Source organism: Malus domestica, chromosome 09 (genome assembly GCF_042453785.1).
Source record: "Malus domestica chromosome 09, GDT2T_hap1".
NCBI classification, from domain to species: Eukaryota; Viridiplantae; Streptophyta; class Magnoliopsida; order Rosales; family Rosaceae; genus Malus; species Malus domestica.
Window position 1 is genome coordinate 19,517,381 of NC_091669.1, and position 23,406 is coordinate 19,540,786.

A 23,406-nucleotide genomic window follows, 5' to 3' on the forward strand; every position below is an offset into this window, starting at 1 on the left:
GGTCTACCTTGTCCCCTTAAGGGTTTATGGTAATGCGTGGAGGGACGCTCTAGCATTAGATGCAGCGTCGTGTTAACTCTGTAACCTCCTCGCACTACTCTTTCCTAGTAGTTATTGGTTGTTTGCCTCGGTGTAGGCTCTCTTTGTACTGATTTGGCATCTTTGCCCGCTTATTGATATTTCCTGATTTCAAAAAAAAAAAAAAAAACCATCCACATCAAAGCCTAAGAAGAGGAAGACTAGAGAGTTGTCGTCCCAACCATTCAAACTCCAAGTTTGAGCCTTTGCATGAGGGCATGGGTTCAAATATCGTCAGTGACTAATCTAATCTCTAAGCTAACAAAATCTATCGTTTGACAAAAAGAAATCTCACTATACCAAACGCTTTACTAAGTCAGTCTTGCCTTGTTCACATCATTAGTTGAATATTAATGAGGAGTTTTCAATAGGGATTTTGAGGGATTTTAATGGTTAAATGATTTCTAGAGATTTTGTATAAATTTTGAGTGAATTCCCTCAAAATTCTTAGGGGTAGAGGTGAAATTGAGAATGTTTAAAATACACCACGAAATCTTTCTAATTCCCTCGAATTCTCTAATTTTTTTTTAAAAATGCCTTAAAATCATTTTCTAATTGAATATACCTAAAATTTTATAATTGAAAAACTTACTTAATTATTCTCAAATATGTTCTTTTAAATAATTTTCTTATATTTCTATTTTTTTTAACTTGTTCAATATTCTTTCTAATTTAATTTGTACCTATATATATTTTTTTGTCACATTTGATTTTTTTAACTGTGATTTGTACCTGCACTTTTAAATTGTGTTATTTACCATATTTTTTAATAGGGTCTTTTCATGTGGGCCCAACTTTATAAACCTGTTTTAAATGAAACCACTAATCTTACACAAACAAAAATAGGGTCTAGTAAGTACAACAATCATCCATGTCAACAATTAAAGTACACATAATTTAAAAACAAATTACATCAATTGTCATTAAATGTTTTATCATGACTCTTGCAGAGATAAGTTACAAATTAAATCTCATTGTTTCTTCAAAAACCTTATTTGACTTTTATCTTTCAATTTTTTGGCATTTCCTGCGAATTCGTAACCAAAATTTGAGTTTTAAATTTGTATGAAAACTATAAAGCTCTTCTCTGTAGATGCTGAAAACAAAATGTACGAATATCTGATTTTAGTTTTCTAGTATTGGATGCCTGGATAAGAGGTGTTGCAATTTCTCACACTATTTGAATTTGATGTTTTCGATCTTGATACCTTGATAATAAGTACTACACTCCCTTGTACAATTTCAATAAAAGTATTTGATACCTAGTTAGTTTTGTTTTTTTTGTCTTCTGTTTTAGCTGTTTGGATTTATGCTTTTTTTATTTGTGAAGTTTGATACCTGGATTACAGACATTGCAGTTCTTTAACCAATTTCAATACGATATGTATTGATACTGAACATCTCACTTTGTTTATCTGGTTGTTTAGTTTGATGTTTTTGGTATTTGAAACCTAGATTATAGGTAATTAAAATATAAATATAGTTTAGCCTATAAAGGTACTTATATGATAATTAGTTTAGATTGTTAGATTAGTCTCTTTTTATCATTACTTATACTAGCATATGGGCACACACAAAGTGTGTGAGAAAATTTTTTATTTTTGCTTTTGAAATAAAAGGAGAGAGGAAGAGAGTGATAGAGAATGTGGGAGTGGGAAGTTTTATTTTTTTATTTATAATTAGAGATATATTAGGATTATATGTAGGTGAGGCTTTGAAAAAAAGCTGAAAAATTTGGTTGTGTGAAATTACATTTTTGCCTATATTTCTTATTCATGTTCTATTTTAATTATAGGGTTAAACTGGTAATTTCATAGGTTTTGGTTGACAATGGGTGTTTTATTAATTAGTAAAGATAAATATGAAAGGTAATTTGGCTTGATATGTCATCCTTTTTTTTTTTTTTGCATTATTTAATATGTTTTGGGATAATGTTGTTTACAACATACTTTGTTTTGCTTGTAGTTGAAGATGTTTTGCATAGAGAGAAAAAAAAAGGATAAGCTTGGAGTACATGTCTAATCGTTTGAACTTTCGTCATGTTATGGAAGAAATGAGAAGTAGTGTGACAAATGTGTATCTGAAGTTAATGGGTCATACACCATTTGGGGGGTTGTTCAAAGCATACCATGATAACTTGATCATTGATGGTGCTTCCAGGAAATGGGATGCAAATATCGTGTCGATATTGAAGTGCTACGACCTAGTACAAAAAATATTTAATTTTGGTGGAACAACTACAACAATAATTGCCAAAGATGTAGCTGAGATTTTTGGTTTGCCTGATGAAGGGAATAGATCAACCTCAATAGTAGGAAAAGAAAAAGTGTGTTGACAAGTTTTTATGGGAGAGGTCTTGCAAACATCAAATATATAAGTAAGAAGATTGGAAGAAAGGATTTTGAGAGTGGTTAAGTTGCAGGTAGTGTTCCTGAGGGTGATTTTGTGCTTGACATTATTTTCCAGTACGAGTGAAAATAATTGATTACTATGGGAGAACATTATGAAAGTGTAATTGGTTGTGTAATTGGATCATTGGTATGTTAATATATATATTAATTGATCTTATTCTATTTGTGTATGATGAAATAACATTTTAATATGTTATTGATGCAGTTCTGGTTTTGAGAGTATGCCCATTTGATAAATCTAATTAGCAGAAGGCAACATATACCTCTTAAGGTTGCTAAATAGAACTTGTCGAATTGTATGCAAAGATGAAAATTATGAAAATCTATGAGTTGGAGTTATATTGTGTTTTTTTTTAACTCATTATGTAACTAAAGCCTTATGTGCTTTAATAAAAATAATCATGGTGTGCTTATGTTAAAGGAAGTTGTACAGGTAGGTGGGGGTAGTCTAACAAAAATCCTAGAAAAGAGAAAAAAAATCGCACATGTGCATTCAATGGTGGGGGGATAACTGTGGAGCCTCACAAAATGTCAGATGAATAATTTTCCCAATATTTCAGATATTGCCTTCCGAATTTATGGAAATCAACTTGGGAGATCCTTCTAGCAATAAGATAAACCTTAATGACCTGTAAAGGAAATTACAAGAGACGAGTCTTTTGGTGGAGGACTACCAATAAAAAATTATGAAGCTTACTATTGAAAATGATAATCTAAAGGAGGAGCTGAAATGTAAGGAAAATTATAGGGCGAAAGACAAATCTTCAAAACAAAACTCAATGATTTTGTAGGTGAAATCAAAACAAAGGAATCTCTTATTGATGTCACATTACAAGTATGATGCTTGTGTTATGAAAAAGATGAAAGTTGATAATGTGGATACAAATTTTGTTGGTCTACGAGCAGTTCAAATGCATGGATATGGGACCACAAAAAAATTGCACTGGTGAAGACAATAGTTGTGTGTAGGTTACGAGTAGGCAAGTGTCTTCCAATAACTTAAGCAATACAATTATATTTGGATGAAAGGTTTACAAATGATTCATAAATGTTTGGTTCTTTATGTAGGTTGTGATTATTTCTTCAAGATTTTGGGTGAGGTAGGGTTACAAAAGATCAGTTGAAATTTGAGTTTTGTGCCGACATTTACGTGGGTGAGTAAATTTTAGTTCTTTAAACATTGTAGTTATAGCTTGTATTTTGATGCTTTCTACTTAAGAATTATATTGGTGTTTCATGATATTTTGATGGCTTTCATTGTTCTCAACATTGTGTTTATACTAAAAGAAAAAAGCTCATCTACCATGGTTAACATCGTGGCAAGTTGCAATCCACCACATGCAAGGTGTTCGTTAGTACTTTGGACGTGATAAAAACTTTTAGTTTTAACCACCGGCAATACCCGTTGTCAAATGCGATGTAACCATGGATTGTGCATATGGTAGATTGGAATCTAACACCATGTGCTATGGCCATTTGTGAGTTACAAATTACCACCGACAATGCCTGTTATAAAAAAAAATATTCCAAAATAAAAAATAATAATAAATGTACAAATCTTTTTTTTATAATAATTGCACATTAACTTCATAAAAATTCACATATTCAAATATTACACTAAAGCCAACAACAAAACCAATGAATTACAGTAATAAATACCAAACTGTTATACTACAATTATGTAACAAAAGATGTACATACTTTGTTTCATACTCTATAACAAAACTCAATTCCTAGTTTCAAACTTGGTCTTCCAATGATATTCGTTTTCTTTTCATTTGTTACACACATCTTCAGCACACCAATACCCACTTCAAATTTGCAGGTGCCTGTAAATATAGTAGTTGATATTTGAGTTATAATCCTTCATGGATTATAACCACCAACCACCTACGAGATAAACAAAGAAAAATATAAACTTATAAATCAAAAAATCATGTCTCGAAGACACATAAAAATTCAAATCCACGATCAGTTACATAAAATGCAAGCAATTATGATATAATGAAAAGCGATAAACCTACACTATTTTCAGCAAGAAAGGTCGTCTGAAACCAAATCATGAAGAAGATTTGGTGGTGGCAAAGCCTCGGCTTTATAGTTCCACCTTTTTTATCCCAACCGCCACCACAATGCGCTGTTTGTTTTCGAATAAGCAATGACAACTGAAAATAAACAAATAACAAAGAACGTAAATACTCGGTCATCTCAACATATCCATATCCATCTGAATATTAAGATCAGTATCATTAATTACTCGGTCATCTTAACATGCTCTTGCTTGTGATCCCTCATTCTTAAGACTGTTGCTATGTAAAAGTAAACATACAAATTTACAGTATGCACTCCAATCACTGCACGATCACAATGAGTGAAACCATCAATAAATTAATAAAACAACTTGCATAATGAAATTTAAAGATTCAAAGAATTTTTATGAATTAAAATGAAAAGGTTGGTGTTGCTATATTTTATGGGTGGTTTTACTGGAACAACTGGATTACGAGGATGTGCAAGTATAAAAGGAAGTAAAAAAGATTGAGGAAATGGTAAAGATTTCACTTAAATTTGTGTGAGAATATTGTGAATTTCAAAGATTTGAAATTTTGAGAATTTTTTTAATCTTGCCTCTTGAATTTTTTTTTTTTTTGGTTTTTTTTTTGACATAGGGTGTAACTGCAACATATTTAACATCAATGGTCGATAAAAACATGCAGTGTGGTTACTAACAATATTCACCGGGGCAAGGCCCGTGACAGAATAGAATGGGACGAAACAAAATAGGATGGAACAGATGTTCCGTGCTATATTTGGTACGCGCAAGACGAAACGGGACTATTGTTCCGTTCCGCGTTTGGTAAGCCCATGACGAACTAGAACCAAAATATTAAATGACTAACACACCCCTATTTTGTCTATTGTTTGGTACAATGTTTATGCAATGAAATGGAACGAGACAAGATAGTTTTTTTAGTTGTTCATATTTGAGCACATATGTTTATTTATTATATATATATATAATTTTTTTTTTTTTTACACTAGCACTAATTGAATATCAATACTTTATTTTAAAAATGACTAGGTAATGAAGAGCTTTGATATATTGATTGCAACATAGATGGTGCTTGAATATTCGTTCTTACTTAAAAAAAATGAAATATCCATAACTTAAACATGAAATATCTGAAATTGAACATTTGTTCTGACTTTAGAAAAAAGATAATGTCTTACTAAAACATAATGAAAGCACCACACATTAATATAGTTATCATACTAAACCCCAAAATGGTCAGAGGTAATCCACAAACGTCTTAATGAAATATAGCTTGTATGAGTCATCCAAGGTACACCAAATACGCATCAGATCAGTATCTTTGACTAACTTCATTAAAACTTGTAGCACTTGATCGTATAAGAGACCCATGACCTAAAGCTCAAAAGGTAACTTAGCTTTCGCTTCTTCGAAAGTAAAACTTTCACCTAACTTCTTCATTTCAATAATTGTTTTATCCCAATTTGCATCCATAATAGATGCAAGATCTCCACCGCCATCATTCCTCTTCATCTTCTTAATAAGTGTAGATGCATCTAATTCAAACTTTTAAAACATCTAATTGAGAAAGAACAAGAAACAAAATGCACCTTCAACTAATTTTGTAGTATTTCAGAACTATCCACAACAACACATTTTTTCTCATCATCCCAACCAAATCCAGAGGTATTCATTGTGTCATATGCAGAGGAATACTTTTATTTATGATGCTTCACTTTATTTTGTATATGTTTCGCCTCTATAAAAATGCTAGGAATATTTTCTCGCATCTTGGAGGCAACCGCTACAAAAGTACCAACCCTAAAACTGTCTGTCTCACACTTAACACCATGAGCAACCATCTCCTTGAGAATGGTAAGTAGTACACCCTTCTCATGATTATTCCAATTGCGTGAGGTCACCATATAATATATCAAATAAGCCATACATTACATAAGTAACAAAAAGAAACAAATTGTTATCAGAAGTCATATATCATTGAAAAATAAATTATTATAAGAAATAAATTGTCTTCAAACAATTATAACAATCATCTCAATAGTAAACAATAAAAAACAATTACAACACTTTTTTTTTTTTTGAAAAGCTGCGACATTAGTTTCATTTAAAGAGAATCCAAAATAGATTCATAACCAAGTATAAAAAGTTGGGGTAAGTTTTAACAAAGCTAACCAACATCAACAATTACATTTGTCAGAAAGCTAAACATCACATATAGTCATTCAACAAACTGTCATCAAATAATAAAAAACAATTACAACAACTAACATTTCAACCAATTTTCAAGCCCTCATTCCTCTCCACTCATCATATATTTCTTTTGCAAGATCATTCCTTCATTGAGTTCATATTTAGCTTGACTCAACGATTTCAATGTAGGCTAATAATTCTGGTAAGTCTTCTCTATATGCAATTCATCAAATGCAAGCCTTACTTGTTCCTCAAGGTCAACTGTCATAAAATTATGAAGTAAACTACATGATGTAATCATTTGTCCCTGAATCCTGATTAGATAGTAGAGAAGACTCCACAAGATAGGCCAACATCTTTTGAGGAGGCTAAAACATCTCTCAATGACATTCCTATCATGTAAGTGTTTCGTATTAAAATATTCTTCATGATTCGTAAGTGCACGGAAATTGTCTCACCACTCTTGCAAATGGTATATAATACATCTATATGGTGCCAAAAAACTTTCACCAGTTATTTATCCAGGGTCAACAAATAGTATGTGTTGAAAATTTGAGTAGTTTGAGTAGAAATTTCTATGTCCCACATTGGTCATTCCCAAAAGATTTCATCCCTTTATAAGGCTTTGTCCTATATAGAAAGTGATTGGAGTAATAGGTCTTGAAGAATACAATTGGGCTCACCCTTGGGGTTGGGCTTTGGGGTGCACTAATTAATTGGTAATTAATATATAATTAATTGAATTCTGTCTGTTAGAATTATTTTAATTCAAAATAAAAAAAGTACTTCTGAATTGATCTCATCCTTTCTTTAATTTAATAATTTCAATTCTTCTTTGTTTAGTAATAACTTAACTGTTCAATAAAATACTTCTTGTAAAAATATCAATAACCCGTTCACGTACGAAAAAAAAATCTATATTCATTAATGAATTATGACACAAATTCTATATCTATTAATATGTATATGGGAAAGAATAAAAGTAACAAATAAGGGCTCTTGGGCTCTGAAAATTAAATTCTTTAATTAATTGTTTTTAATTAATTTCGAATTTAATTAAATTATTTTTTATTTGAACAGACTCATCTTTTCAGATGAAGTCTGAAGTCAATGAAAAACGCAGAGAGCACAACACCCCATCTGAAGAGATGTCTCCCAACAATCAAATCCAATTCTCATACATGTTGCGAACAGGCATAATCCCACTATATATACATCCATCTGCATGGCATTTAGAACATAGAAAACATAAATCTCCTTTTATAATCCATAGCATTCTTACTGAGAGTACCACAAAGAAATTTGTCAGAAGTTAAGTTTTCCGGTGCTGGAATTCTAACTTGATCGTTGAATCCTGGTGAAACAGACGTCTAGAGAACTACAAGCACTGAGTATGGGCGAAATTTCTGTTTCAATGACATTGCGGTACGCAAGCCTCGATCTTCAATATTTCTGTTTAATATTAGTTCATTGTTCATACACTGTTTATTTATTAGAATATATAAATTTATCACAGATTGTTGACATATATCCAACAGTATGTTCCTATATTAGTTAATAATAATTTTTAGTTGTTGGCCAACAAAAGTAAGGAAGAAAACTAGATACTTGTCTATCATACCGGTTGGGACCCTGAGGCCATTAGCTCCAGTAACAATGTCACCAAAAATTCTCGAATCAGTAGCCGATCCCTCCCAATCGAATAACACATACGAATTTGAGATCATGTGTGCATACGCCTAACACATTAGTTACTATGTGACCCTTCCTTGTTTGATATCTTGGTCTATCGACCTCAGGCACAATGACCCATATGTATGTTTCATCTAGCGCTCTTACACTCCTACATTGCTTACTTTAAAACATCTCCATCTTGCTTCCGTGGAATCATTTGGGATGGTCTGTCACTTTGCAATTTATATGTAAGACTTAACCTGCACAATATGGTTGTGTGACACCATTTGCACATTTAAATATCAAATTATTAAGTAGAAAACAATAATAATAATAATAATAATTTGCACAACAAGATCTTTTGTATTTGTTTAAATCAGACAGATGACTCTCCAGAACATTCCAATAAACCCATTATTTTCTCAGAATCATCCTATTTTCCCAGAAAATTGAAAATTTCCATTGAAAAATGAAGAACACGAAAAACCCATTATTTCCCACATCACCAGTCGTAAAAAAAAAAAAAAAAAAAAAAAAAAACTCAATCCCAACACAATCAAACGCAGGATTCAATCGTTTTTCCATATAAACAAAAAGTAAAACCCAAACAAGAAAAGCAAAATAAAGAATTTACAGAGCAAAATCGAACCCTGGAACCTGAAGACGCAAAGATGCAATCCCACTTTGTAGGGAAGAAGAGAGGCTACAAGAGAGGAAGATGATGGATGGGAGAGAAAAGATGATAGAATTAGGGTTTGTTTTATAATTTAGAAACTGAAAATATTGAAAAAGATAAAGGACATATTTTCTCAAAAATTTATAATTTTGTGTTCCACGGGGTAGAACAAGTTCGTTCTAGGGGGAGGGTGGAATGAAAATTTAACCAAAATCCGTTCCAGGGGATAACGCGTCTCAGGGGATTTGGTGTACTAAACGTGCGATGGGCACGTTTCGTCTCATCCCACATATCATATGGTACCTGATATCAAATTGTAGATATCAAATAGTTCCTATGCATATGGTTTAATATCATGTGACATTTTCATCTGTCATGCAGAGCAATGAAAGCAATTTTGTGTTGTGCAATACTTTTATTTTTTTGTTTTGGTAGGAGATTGTGGATGAATTAGCTTTTGCGGTAAAAGTATATTTATCTTGAGCTTCTACTAAAAAAGGTGCAGGAGAACAACTTTGTTTTTTTTTCTTTTCAATGAACAATTTTAAAGGAGTGCATTATACTTTGTTAGTGTTAAACAAACAAAGTGGATGGTGGGAACATTACAACACATTACAAACCAAGTTGAACATGTATGTGGATCCTTATTTCGAAAAGGCTAAAAAATTGGTAAGTCGATAATTATGTAGTAAACCTCTTATCCTTTAAGTTTTGTTTTACACCCTAAATTCATAATTTTTGTTTGTTTTTGTTTTGTCTTTTTCGAAGCACGTGAAAATTTTTGATTACTTTAAGTACATGAAATATAGTGTTTTGAGAATGAGAACTCTATTTGCAAACATATCATGAAAAGTGATAAGATTTAGATGTTATTGTACAAGCTTAGCCGTGATGACAGAGAATTTCTCATGTCTCATGTGGCTGAGGCAAACTAATGTTGGGTATCCATTGATATGCTCACAACAATTTCCTAACGTGTAAGTTTTAATTTCATCCATATTATGCATGTTTGTTGATAACTTTGTGATAAAATGTAATATTTCCTATTATCTTTATTGAAGCATCAACAGTAACACGCTTACTATCCTTATTTGCATAGACATACTTGAAACCCTTCAACTGCATACCTCATCAATCTTTGTTTGAACTCATTGGCACCACTTGGAAATTCTATACCAACATGACTAATGTAGTTTATCCACTCTTGGGACAAATATGTCTTCCCATGAGAAGTGGCAAACTTCCCTAAACATGCAAAATCATCTGAGGGTTTTATGCTTTCATAGGTAAATTCTATTTGTCATGGGGAACTTAGAAATAGGACCAAGTTGCTCAAATTGTTCAGCCATGGAAACACTTACAGCAATAAATGCTATGTTTTCAACACAACATGAAAATTTCATTACACTCACATCCATGTCAGGTTGCAGCAAACAAGATTCTAGTTGTCCTAGAAAGTACATCAACTCCATGACTTTAGGACTTAATCCCCGAAATCGGGAGCAAATTTATTCAATAATGTTTGTGTACTTAGTATGGTTAAATAATGGAATTTGTTGATGCACAAAACCGGAGGTCTTGGAACAACGTAAATCCGGCCGTGAATTTGCAAGAAAGTAAATAACACAAGATGTATCGTGGTTCACCCCAAGGTTTGGGCTACGTCCACACTGATGATGTATTTATCTAAGAGGTGAGGGAGAGAACCTCTGTAATGAGAGGATATGTGAGAAGGGTGAGAAGGCTCCAGAAATGGCCTCCCCTAATTGTGAGGGTGAGGGGTCCTTTTATAGAATAAGGACTCATCACTTATTACATATTTGCCCATTCCTTTATTACATAATTACATTTAAGTCCCCCAAGTATTTATACGAGGTCTAAATACGAGGCCCTAAATATGGTATAAACAGTAGTCCCCCAAGTCTTCAGTCAAGAGAGTCTTTTGGCTGGAGACTTGAAATTCAGTCCATATGTGGGCCGAAGTAACTAGATGTTGTCTTGAACTGATGCTCGATATGAGGCGATGCTCAATCTGAAATGATGCTCAACTAGAAGTAGCACACGCTGCGGTGCTGCGAGGCTCGTGGCTTATATTGCCTTGGTTGGCTCGACTTGTGGCGTTTGACGGTGAGGGAGTCATTTTTATAGAATAAGGGCTCGTTCCTCAATATATGAATGATGGGCTAGAGTTGGTGCTTTCTAATGAAAGTGAGGGAGTCCCTTTTATAGAATAAGGGCTCGCTCCTTAATACATGAATGATGGGCTAGAGTCCCCCAAGTATTTTTCATGAGGCCCAGTTGAGGCCCAATATATGGTACATAATATAGTCCCCCAGGTCTTCGGTCAATAGAGTCTGTTGGCTGGAGACTTCAAATTGAATCCATGTATGGGCCGAAGTGGCGGTTATTCGGAGGCGGTATTTGTATACCCTGCACTGAAGCTTTGTAGGTGAAGCTTTGCAAGTGAAGCTTTGAAGCTAGAGCTCTGTAAATGAAGTTTTCGAAGCTGGAGCTTTTGTAAATGAAGTTTTTGAAGCTAGAGCTCTGTAAATGAAGCTTTTGAAGCTGATTGACATGAGTGATGCTCATGAATGTTTATGTTGATTGACATAAGTGATGCTCATGGATGTTGTCATGAGTGATGCTCATGAATGTTGACATGAATGATGGTCATGAATGTTTATGTATGATTGTCATGAGTGATGCTCATGAATGTTTATGTATGAATGACATGAGTAATGCTCATGTATAATTTGGGGTACTGGGCGTACTTTTGATCACCTGGTTGATGGCATGAAGGGGAGTACAGGTTGTACATTTCATCACCTGGTTGGTGGCATGAATGGCTAGTTGCCAAATGATTTTAGAGTACGGGTTGTACATTTCATCACCTGGTTGGTGACATGAATGGCTAGTTGCCAAATGATATTAGAGTACGGGTTGTACATTTCATCACCTGGTTGGTGGTAATAGCAGCAGGTTGCCGAATAATTTTGGAGTACTGGGCGTAGTTTTGATCACCTGGTTGGTGATAATAGAGGCAGGTTGCCGAATAATTTTGGAGTATTGGGCGTATTTTTGATCACCTGGTTGGTGGTAATAGCGGCAGGTTGCCGAATAATTGTGGAGTATTGGGCGTACTTTTGATCACCTGGTTGGTAGTAATAGCAGCAGGTTGCCGAATAATTGTGGAGTACTGGGCGTAGTTTTGATCACCTGGTTAGTGCTATTTTGGGCCTATGGGCCTTCGCCCTCTACACAACATTCCAGCCCATTTATTTTGGGCTTGACCTTTTTTTTTTTTTACCCTCTGATGGGGGGGTTTATACAGATATCTCTGAAAGATACGGAAAATAAATTACATCAGTCAAAAACAAGAAAAGTAAATCACATCATTCTGGTGGGATGTTTATTCCTTAGTTTTACTTTCTCTTTTGCTTTCGTTTTTTCTGCTTTACTTTTGCTTTCCCATATGTTCTTTTCTTTTGTGCTTTTGCCACTCCATTTCTTTGCCCACCCATGTTCCCCATCCCTGTCTGATGCAATCCTTTAGGCGTAAATTTTGATAATCTTCAAATCCTTAAAGTTAGATCATCACTGCAAGTAATCATTTTGTCTCCATTTTGCTGTCATGAATGTGCAGACAATAACCTCCATCACTGCAGCCACAAATCGTAGTGGGTGAGTTGAGAGGAGTGAGTGGGGGGCTGAGTCGAGCAATGGGTCGGGGACGAGTTGGCCGAGTCAAGCAGTGAGTCGGGGACGAGTTGGCATCCAGAACTGGGGTTGTGAGCTTCAAGTCCTTGCCTCTGTTGAGGCGGGTGAGCTTCTTCCAAGTTTGAATTGCAGACTGCTTCTTCCAAGTTTGAATGGAATGCCCGAGCCCACGCTTCATAAACATGTGGGCGGAGAGAGACTGGAATTTCCACACTCGTCAATAATCCCCAATATTTGGAAATGGAGCACAGAGGCAGCGACCTTAAAAATTTAGATTTTACATCTGGTTGAAACTCAAGTTCAGCTCTATTCTCTCGGCCCAGGTTTCGTTGGTGGCGCTCAGCCCATGATCCTTCCTGTAAGTTTTGTGATAATCTTTAAGGAAGCAGAGCTTGCTGCTCATGGGCATCTGCTCAATGGTGAGCTGCATGTAATCCGACATCAAATCGAGCACCGACTTTAGATTGCTCTTGGGTGGCATGTAAACGTACTCATCCACATCAAAGAAGAACATCTATTTCGCCATGAATTTATACCAAAACAAGCATTTTCTTCGATGCAGCAACCGCTAAAGATGGCAAATTAGAATCATACGAAGGCTTCCAACAAAGATCTTCCAAGAGAATGAGGTGTTGGAGAGGAAGAGAGAGAGGCCGGAGGTCCTCTGACCGCCATTGAAGTTGGAATGCGAGGTGTAGACGGAAGCTAGGAGAGGGAAGTGAATCCCCGAGAGAGTCGAGACCATTTCTTTTTCCACCTTTTGTTATCAGATCGACCGAAGTGCGCGAGAAGGATTGATCGATCGAAACAACAGCAGCATCAGTTTCGTTTTGCGGAGTTTCGAAACTCGCCTCCCGGGAGAAACGTTGAGTGAGTGAATGATGCAACAGTGAAATCGTGAGTGATGCTACCATGAACTGGTTGTGATGGTACCCATCGAACCTCTCCTGGTCCATGATATCCTGCAACGTCCTGTATCCGAGCTCCATCTATGGTTTCAGCACCTCCAGCACCGACTTTAGGATCCCACCGGCGTCGTGGATGACGAAGTGGGATCTGGGCCCGAAGAGCTGGACGTGGTAAGCAATCCATTCCTTCACTCTCTGGGGACTCAGATTTCCGTTCAACGAAGAGCCACAATACAAATAGTGGTTGGTGGTGTTGAACTTCCGGTCGTTGCCGCCTTCGGTGGTGGTTAATAGGAGGAGTTTTACCACTGGACTTGGGCGAGGATAAGGGCCTGGACTTGGGCGGTCGAGGCTACAAATTTGGGGCGAGATCGATCCTGACATGAACCCGGACTGACCCGGTTTCTTGAGTATGGGTCCTCCGACTTATACTCCAGATCCGAGTCGAGGTAATCTTTCAAAAAGTCATCGAGTCCCTTCTTCAACTCTGGCCATGGATCAGCTCTCATTCTTGATATTCTCCCTCCATGTTCACGCAAGAAAGCAAATTTACAGAAAAGAAAACGACTCATAGATCAAATCGATCCCATGTTACTGTGGATCAGATAAGATGAAAGAGAGGGATCGAGATTTCTAGAATCCAATGTTGGATGCTATTGGGAGTAGTGCAGAATGTGTGTGTCTCTACTTGTGGGTGGTTTGGTACTTGGGTTTCTGCAGATTTCCGGTGGAGGTTGTGGTGAGGTTTCACGGTAGAGGTAAAAAAATGAAAGAGAACCGACATAGTTTTTTGTGTCGATTTCCACAGACGGCGCCAAATGTTGATGCACAAAACCGGAGGTCTTGGAATAACGTAAATCTGGCCGTGAATCTGCAAGAAAGTAAATAACACAAGATATATCGTGGTTCACCCCAAGGTTTGGGCTACGTCCACACTGATGATGTATTTATCTAAGAGGTGAGGGAGAGAACCTCTGTAATGAGAGGAGATGTGAGAAGGGTGAGAAGGCTCCAGAAATGGCCTCCCTTAATTGTGAGGGTGAGGGGTCATTTTATAGAATAAGGACTCCTCACTTATTACATATTTGCCCCTTCCTTTATTACATAATTACATTTAAGTCCCCCAAGTATTTATACGAGGTCTAAATACGAGGCCCTAAATATGGTATAAACAGAATTAATAGGGTTTTGCTCTCAAAAGTGCATTTCGCAATGATAGCTCATTCCATAACCAAACAATATAAAACTTAGGAAAAAACATTAAATATAATAGGTTGAACTCTGGGAATCATGAATTGGGTTACTGAAAATAAAAGAGAAAACAATTTTAAAAAAGGCATAAGATACAAATTCCTTTTGTTAAGTACCAGGTTTAATGTTTGGCTTCCCTTGTAAAAAAATTGTAAATGTTACCTCACATGCTCATAATTTAGAGTTAGAATACAATGCCGATTTGGGATTTCTATTGGGATTGAACTTGTTAAAGCACTAGCCTTATACAATACAAAAGGTTTGAATCATAAATTTGCATTTGCATATCAAGCTTATTTTTCTAGATTCTTTTTGTCTAGTGCAGTTGTCTAGTAAAAAAATTTGTCTGTTATCCAACTGTCTAGGCACACAAATTAAGACAGCTTACATGGGCCATCTGACATTTTTTTTCTTGAAAATGGATTTTCAGCCCTAGATCTTTATGGGTTGATTTTACACATGACATATGGCTTTTCATCCCCTCTTTGTTTGAAACTCATCTTTCTGGGTTCATTTGTTGTTGGGGTTTGAGATTGGAAAAGTTTTTGATAGTTTTTTTTTTCTTTTCATCTTCATCTTATATCTCCTAGGAGCATCAAACATATTTTATGGGTAATGTTCTTCACCCAATATTTCTAAACTTATCTTTGAGTTTGCTTGCTTAAATTCGTTTTATATGCTCGTTTGTTTTGGTTAGGAGTTTTACATTTTAGAAAAGAGTTGATTTTTAGCTTTAAGCTACCTCTTGTGTTCTTACTTGAAAACCCTAGCCACAAAATCACACTAATGCACTAAAACCCACATCATTGCATAGGGTGACATTGTTTTTGTGATTTTGATTTCTATTTTAGGTCAAGTTTTTTTCCAAGTTTCATATCTGTGAACTGACCTGTTTTGGATTCTCATTAGTTTCATCTTTCAAGTGTTTGATTGGTGAAACTGACTAGACATCAAATCCCATATCATTGTCATATCATCATATGTATAGTTTGTGTGTTGGTCTCAGTGCCACAAGGTGAAGAGTTCAGGATGAGCTGCCATCTTGTGAAGACTGGAGACGACACTATTTCAGTGCCATAATGTGAAGAGCTCAAAAGGAGCTGCCACTTCGTGAAAACCGAAGGAATCCATCTCGTGTAAGGCAATTTTACACAAAGGTAAAGCTACTCCGTAGATAAGGATCTAGGAATTGAGCTTGTGTGGTCTTTATATGAACCTTGATTATACTAGCGGATTGGACTCAGTGGAGAGTCCCTGGTTTTTTAACCCAGAGGTGGATTTTTCCAGCCAAAAAACTTCCTTGTGTTCAATATTATACATAGCATTCTTTATGACCAAATAACCATTGCTAGAGATAAACATTGTAGAGTTTGCTAATATTGACACGTTGTTAACCAAGTACACATAACTCAAGAATCAAGGCTAAAACATAACTGGAGATCACACTGTCTTGTTTTAGTTTTATTAGTTTGCTAGGTTTATATTCTTGTGGCCACCTAACAATCTATACTCAGTTGACTAGTACATTTGACTAGTCAGTACAATTGATTTCAAAGTTTACACTACATGTTATGAGCAATGAACTGAATTGTTGTTGACTAGGATAACTTGTAGTGAACTAAGTTTCATTCGTAGATTTGTGTTTGTTTAATAGATACAAATTTGTACTTAGTTGACTGGTGAGATTGACTAGTCAATCCAGCATGCTTTAATTCCTAATTGCTTTGTCATTGCTGTTTGCATAATGAACTGATATGTAAATGTGTTCAAGCATATGGATTAGTGTCGTGAAACTAATATGGGCATACTCTAATTAGTTGAACATATTAGCCAGTTGGGTTTTACTCCTGCAACTGCACTTTTTATCACTGACTAACTTGTAACTAGTTGACTAGTCTACTGTGCAAAGTTAAATTTTTATTTGTAGGAGATTCTGCCTAATACCCGATTTCACCTTCCATGGACTAGGTTTTTTTTTAAGATAAAAGAGAAGGAAGCATATAGGTTTTTTTGAAAATAAAAGATAAGGAAGCATATCAATGAAAGCGATGATAGAAAGGGATTAAGATAAAGAATTAATGTGGAAAATTGCACAACAAACAATAAAGGAAGGATAAAACATAATGTACCTGACTTGAAAAGTAATTGCATCCAATTTAATGTGTTTTAGTGCTTTGATGACCCATAATATGATGCTTGTATCTCGAGCAAAATTGATTTGTCAAACGATTTTCATTTTTGTTCTACCTAAGTAAATAATATGAGAAAGAAGATAGGTGATTTAGGTCCACTTTAAGATAAAGGGAGAAGGTTGGGTGTAACGACCGGACCCCAATTATTACGATTTTTATAATTTTAAAAAAGTGAATTTACAAAAATGCCATTCGAGGCAAAGTGCTAACTTTTGTTGACTGCTGTGACGTGTCATGTAAGATTCATTTTCTTGGTGTATCCTCGTAGTACTCGTCGCAATTTGGAGTTTTAACGAATGAGATATTAACGTTTAAAGTCGGTGACATTGTAGTAAATTAATAATTTCAAGAAAATTCTAGATTTTTGGAGAAAATTCTGGAATGCCACGTGTGTGGCCCATATTAAAAGAAAGAAGTAATGGGCGATATAGATGGTGTATAAAGGAGAGAAAGGAGGGAGGAACCAACTGGTGAGAAGAGGAGAGAGAAAAGGGTGACCAATGAGTGAGGAGAGAAAGGAGGAGAAGAGAGAAAGAAGGGAGGCACTGGATTAGGATCCCTCGCTTATAAACCCGTGCGACCCGACCCGTCGGGTAGTTTTCCAACGCATTTTTTCGTCGGTTTTCTGGCCCAAATGAAACCTCTCATCTCCCCTACATGAATCCCCCACCTCTTATCTTCCATTTCCACCCAAAATTAGAAGAAATTTGGGTGTGAATTTGTGAAAAACCGATGGTGGGGCTGCGGGCTCATGGCGGCCATTCCTCAAACTATGAAGCTAAATCCTTCAATTACGACCACCAAAACACTTCTCTAGAGTCTAGGAACAAAGCCCAAACAAGTTTGGGGGCATCAGAGCTGCTATGAGGATGAATCAAGATGCACCCATTATAAGGTTCCAACGTGTTTAAACGAAATAGAGGCTTTTCCAGGCCAAATTGGCCTTAGTCACAGGTATGAAAGTTACTCCACTTATTGAGATCTTCATTCCTGTAAAATTTGAGAATTTTTAGAAATAGTAGAATTTTCTTGCGAGCTGGGGCTGCCGACCGCCACCTATGGCGGCGCTTGGGCCGAGACGTCCCTTGACCTTCCTAGACTAAATTTGAATACCCTAATTCCATTGGTGAAGTCCGATTGACGAATTTATGTCGTTTGAACGTAGTTCCTTAAGGTCCACCGCTCGATTATTATAGCAATCAACGATCCGAACGTTGGATCGTCACCAAATTTTGATACATTGTAGTACGTAATATTTGAGGATATTAGAAATTTACGGATCATGAATCTGACGTATGGATCTTCCTAAATAAGAGATGAAAGTTACATGTTCTATTGATAAGAATTCTAAGACATGTTTTGATAATTGTTCTAGGCACCGATCATTTGTGACGCCTTGATGTTTATGCTAGTGAGTTGTAGCGCAGACTTCAGGTGAGTGGGCTTTTGGTTTTCTATATATCCGTATATATGTTTTCCATTTTCCCAGAAATTGTTTTAAATGGATTTACTTTTTAAATGTCATGTCAATTGCATTACATTTTAGTATATGTATTACTATAGCTATTCATATTATTGCATGATGCTATAGACGCCCAGGTAAGCTTCAAGTGAGTATATATTGATGGTAGTCATTGCAGTGTGTATGGTATTGTTTAAAGGCAATTAGTGCTCATTATCTTGCATCCCGGTGTTAGTGCTCCGTCCTGGGCCAGGGCTAGCCTTCACATGATTGTTCACCTCCTGCACCGTACGCTCACTTTGGATCCAAGGCAGGTGTCAACATGTCGTACAGACCACATTAGGTGGTTCCGACTCGTAGGTGACTTGTGATTTATCGCACAACCTTTATGTGATCGTAGCACTTGAGCGTATCTATTTACACCCAGTCTGTCGTACAGACCACATTAGGTGGTTCCGACTCGTGTGCAGGAATTGTTTAATGAGCTATAGGTTCAGTCGTACATGTCATGTTAGGTGACTCCGGCTAGCACATCATTTTACATTGATTTATTTCACTTGGCTTACATATTTCATTGTTGAAATGCTATGACATGGCATACTTGGTTTTTACTGCCTTTGTGCATTGTTTTTACGTATATACGTAGTATTATTTTTTGGGAAATTATACGGGTTTTATGGTGAGGGGTTATTATTTTTGGAAAAAGGAAATGGTTTTCAAAAAGCTTTGTTTTTGCCCACTCAGGTTTTCTGTTTTACACCTCTCCAGGTTTTAAATGCTGACAATTCGTATCGACGAGGATTCGTGGCGAATCTCAGTATATGTGGCTACCTCTGAAGGTGTGATCCTTACTCACACTACTGTACTTTACTTATGCTCTGACGTCGTGTGTGAATGGGTTCACTCCCGCTCACAGCGCACTCTGATCTTTAGACACTTTTAGATTTAAATTTATTCACATTTTCCACATCATTATACTTTATGGCTTCGTTACCTTTCAGGTGTCAGCTAGCACAACTCAATTCGGAGTCCTAGTGGACATTTTGGGTCGGGGTGTGTCATTGGGTATGGTCAAAACAAAAAGGAAAAACATTATCATTTATTGAACTTTGAATAATATGGTCTTCTGAAGAAATCTGCATGGATAAGAATAATATGGTCTTTTGAAGAAATCTGTATGGATAAAACAGACTTAATTTGCATAGAAAGTCAAAAGTGATTAAAACTCTCCTTAAAAAATAGATTGATAAGAAATTCAAATTAAAAAATTATTTTTAAGAAATCGGAGAGGAAGATGAACGAAACTACTCAACAATGAATTTGAATGATGCTAAAACTCTAAAATGTGGAAAATATATGGAGAACGTGCAAAAGCTATTGGAGGGTAAAATAGTAGGAACAATGCAAAAAAACCAACCTAATCAGAAAAAGTGCTGACCTGGAGTCCTAATCATTCGAGCTAAGCCAAAAGTAACTAAAAAGTGGACTAATCTTGAATTAGACCTATTTCAAGTTTCTCCTTTTTTAATTTACTTTGTACCAAACAATGTACCATGAAATTGATTTCGCTAAACTTATGGATACAAAATTAGATATAGGATAATGTATCCAAAACTATTTTGGTGTTATGGACAACTTTATAAAAAAAGGAAAGCAAGAGTGCAGCAAGAGAGAGAGAGTGAAGAGAATAAGACGTAGGGAAATTGTAGGATGTCAGTTCTCCTATGCCAGTGCCTTTACCTATAGTAAACCATGGGGAGAGAAATTTGCTCTCTAAGTAATACAAAGTCTAATAAAAAAGAATCACTAGAATAAAGAGTAATCTTAAACCTAATCTACATATGATTTACACAAGCACAAATGTAATAAATATTAATTACAACACTCCCCCTTGAGTATGAAAATACTCAAACAGGTATCACATAAGATCTTGCAAAGATAACTGATGAAGTTGTCTTATCGACACTAATAGAGTAACATATTAGTCTTAAATAAGGAACTTGCATATTGAAATAGTCTCACAAAACATGGCTATGGTAAAACCTAAGATGAGACAAATACCCATAGTCCAAGGAAGTTAATGCAGTGCAAAGTCAATATTAAACGTCTACTAAGATGTATACGAGGGTTTGACCATCCAAAGATAAGTGCCTCGTTAAACCTAGTTAGGTAGCCAAAAACCAAAGTAAAGATGCTTCCAATCGTAGGGAAAAAAGTACATTAAGGTCAAGTGAGTATACTTTAGGATATTCTCCCTAAGTTTGACATAACTTCAAAGAGAACTAACAATGTTGCAAATCAGAATGTTTACACATATCAATTTTTTGAACAAACTTCTGGAAAGTAGACTTTGGCATTGACTTGGTGAAGGGGTTGGCTAAGTTGTATTGGGAATAAGTTTACTTGACTTCAATCTTTCAATGTTCTTGTTGCTGATGGGAGAAGAAGAATTTCGGCTCAATATGCTTGGTGTCGTCTTATTTGATGTATCATTTCTTGATCTGTTCGATATGCGACATTATCTTCATATCATTGTAGGGACGTCAACGAGGGAAGAAAGCCCACAATTGCTTTGAATATGCTCAATAACAGCTCTCAACCAGAAGCATTCACACGTGACTTTGTGCAATGTGAGAATATTAGCATGATCTGAATAAGTCGCAATTAAGGTATGTTTGGTTGGTCTTTTTTTACGGTAAAGACGTAACTTATTTGAGAATGTCCATTGTGCGAGTCAGATAAGTAACCTGCATCAACATAACCAACAAGACAAGCATCATTCGAAAGACCAAGATGGTGTGATATATTCTAAGATGCATAAGGATAGAATAAACCCAAATCCGAGGTGCCCTTAAAGTAACAAAAGATGTCTTTAACACCAATTTAGTGCCTGCATTTAGGCAAGTTGCTATATCTTGCTAAAGGATCAACATCGAAGGACATATTTGGTCTAATACATTGAGCTAAGTACAATAAAGCGCCAATTGCACTAAGGTATAGAACTTCAAGCTTTAAAACCTCTTCTTCATCATCTTTAGGATGGAAATTATCTCATTTGCATCTAGCGTTTAGAGGACCACATGAGTACTCGAAGGCTTCACTTTATCATCATTAAAGTATCATAACACCTTCTGAGTGTAGTTTGATTGATGTACTAAGATACCATCTGAACAATGCTCGATCTCTATACTAAAACAATATTGAGTTTTCCCAAGATCTTTCATCTAAATTCTGACTTTAGGTGCGCAATAGTTTTATCAAGCTCTTCAGAAGTCCCAATGAAATTTATGTCATCAACATAAACTACCACAATCATAAATCTGGAATATAACTTCTAAGTAAACACGCACAGACATAATTCATTATTTACATATTCTTGACTAATAAAATACTCTTTCATATGGTTATACCACATTTGCCCGGATTGCTTCATTTTGTAGAGTGAACGCCTCAATCTAATTAAGAGGGTGATCTGTGGTCTAAAATTATTTGATACATTAAATGCATGTCTTCAAGAACTTTCATATAGATTTATGTATCAGATAATCAAGGTAGTGAGCCCTTTGCTTAATAATTTGATTTAAGAGTTTCGAGAATACCACATTTTGTGTCGACAAAATGCACATGTGTGACCAACGTGTATAAGGATTAACGAATATGATAAAGTATCTAAATGGTCCCCATAATGGTTGAATGGATCCACAAATGTCTCCCTTAATCCTTTGAAGAAAGGTTAAACAATCCATTTGGATCTTGTCTGCAAATGGGCGCGTAATAAGCTTATCCAACAAACAGGCTTGGCATGTAAAGTTACGTTCAATGTCGCCTAAACTTCAGGTTAGGGATGCTTATGTGAAGCTTTGAGGATACGACGCATCATAATACATCCAGAGTGTCCCAAACGATCATGGCAACCAAAGTTTTCCATGCAAGCCCCGATGCAGAGCCAACCACATGGTGGCTTTCAATGGAGTCGATGGTTACGTACAAGCCATTCAGAAGACGCTCCATCTTTTCTAGAATATGCTTCTGGCCATATTCATAGAAAGCTATGCAAAGGAATTCAACTTCATTTTTTAAGAGGATTCAACGTGATAATTATTATCCTGAATGTCTTTAAAGCTCAACATCATTCTTTCAGATTGGGGTGCGTAAAGAGCCTCACAAATAATTCATAAATTAATATCTAAAAGTTTAAAACAAACACCACACAAATAATCCAAATAAATAAAATTGTTCTACCAATAAAATAAAAGGGGTCCGTCCATATAGGGAAATTCGTCCAACATGGTAAATTCTACCAACATATAGGCCCATATCTAAGAATCTAATCTTCCATTGGAGCATATGCCTTCTAAAGTCAGAAAATCCATCTTAGTATATTCGGGATTCTCTACTTGGGCAGAATTGATCTCAAGCTTTTCACGACGTGAATGATACCCAACTACAACTCTAGTGGAATCTTGGCAAACACGGGTCCAATGGTTCTTTGAACCACATCGATAACACATATCCGCTTCCATAGTGGTAGGTGCTTAGTCTTTATTCTTGAAGTTTGAGGTTTTAGGAGAGAGATTGTCGCGCTTCGGGGCTGTGTTTCCTTTCTTGGATGGGCCATAACTCTGTTAACCTTGGGCCTTCAACTTAAGGTTGGAACCCTGGTCGTGCCTGCCACGCGGTTTGGGCCTTAATTTGTGTTAGCATGTGCTTTAGGCACAACAGACAAGCCCCTGCACCTAGCTTCATGATTTTTCATCTACAGTTAGTCGTGTTTTTCAGCAAGTAGCAAGATAG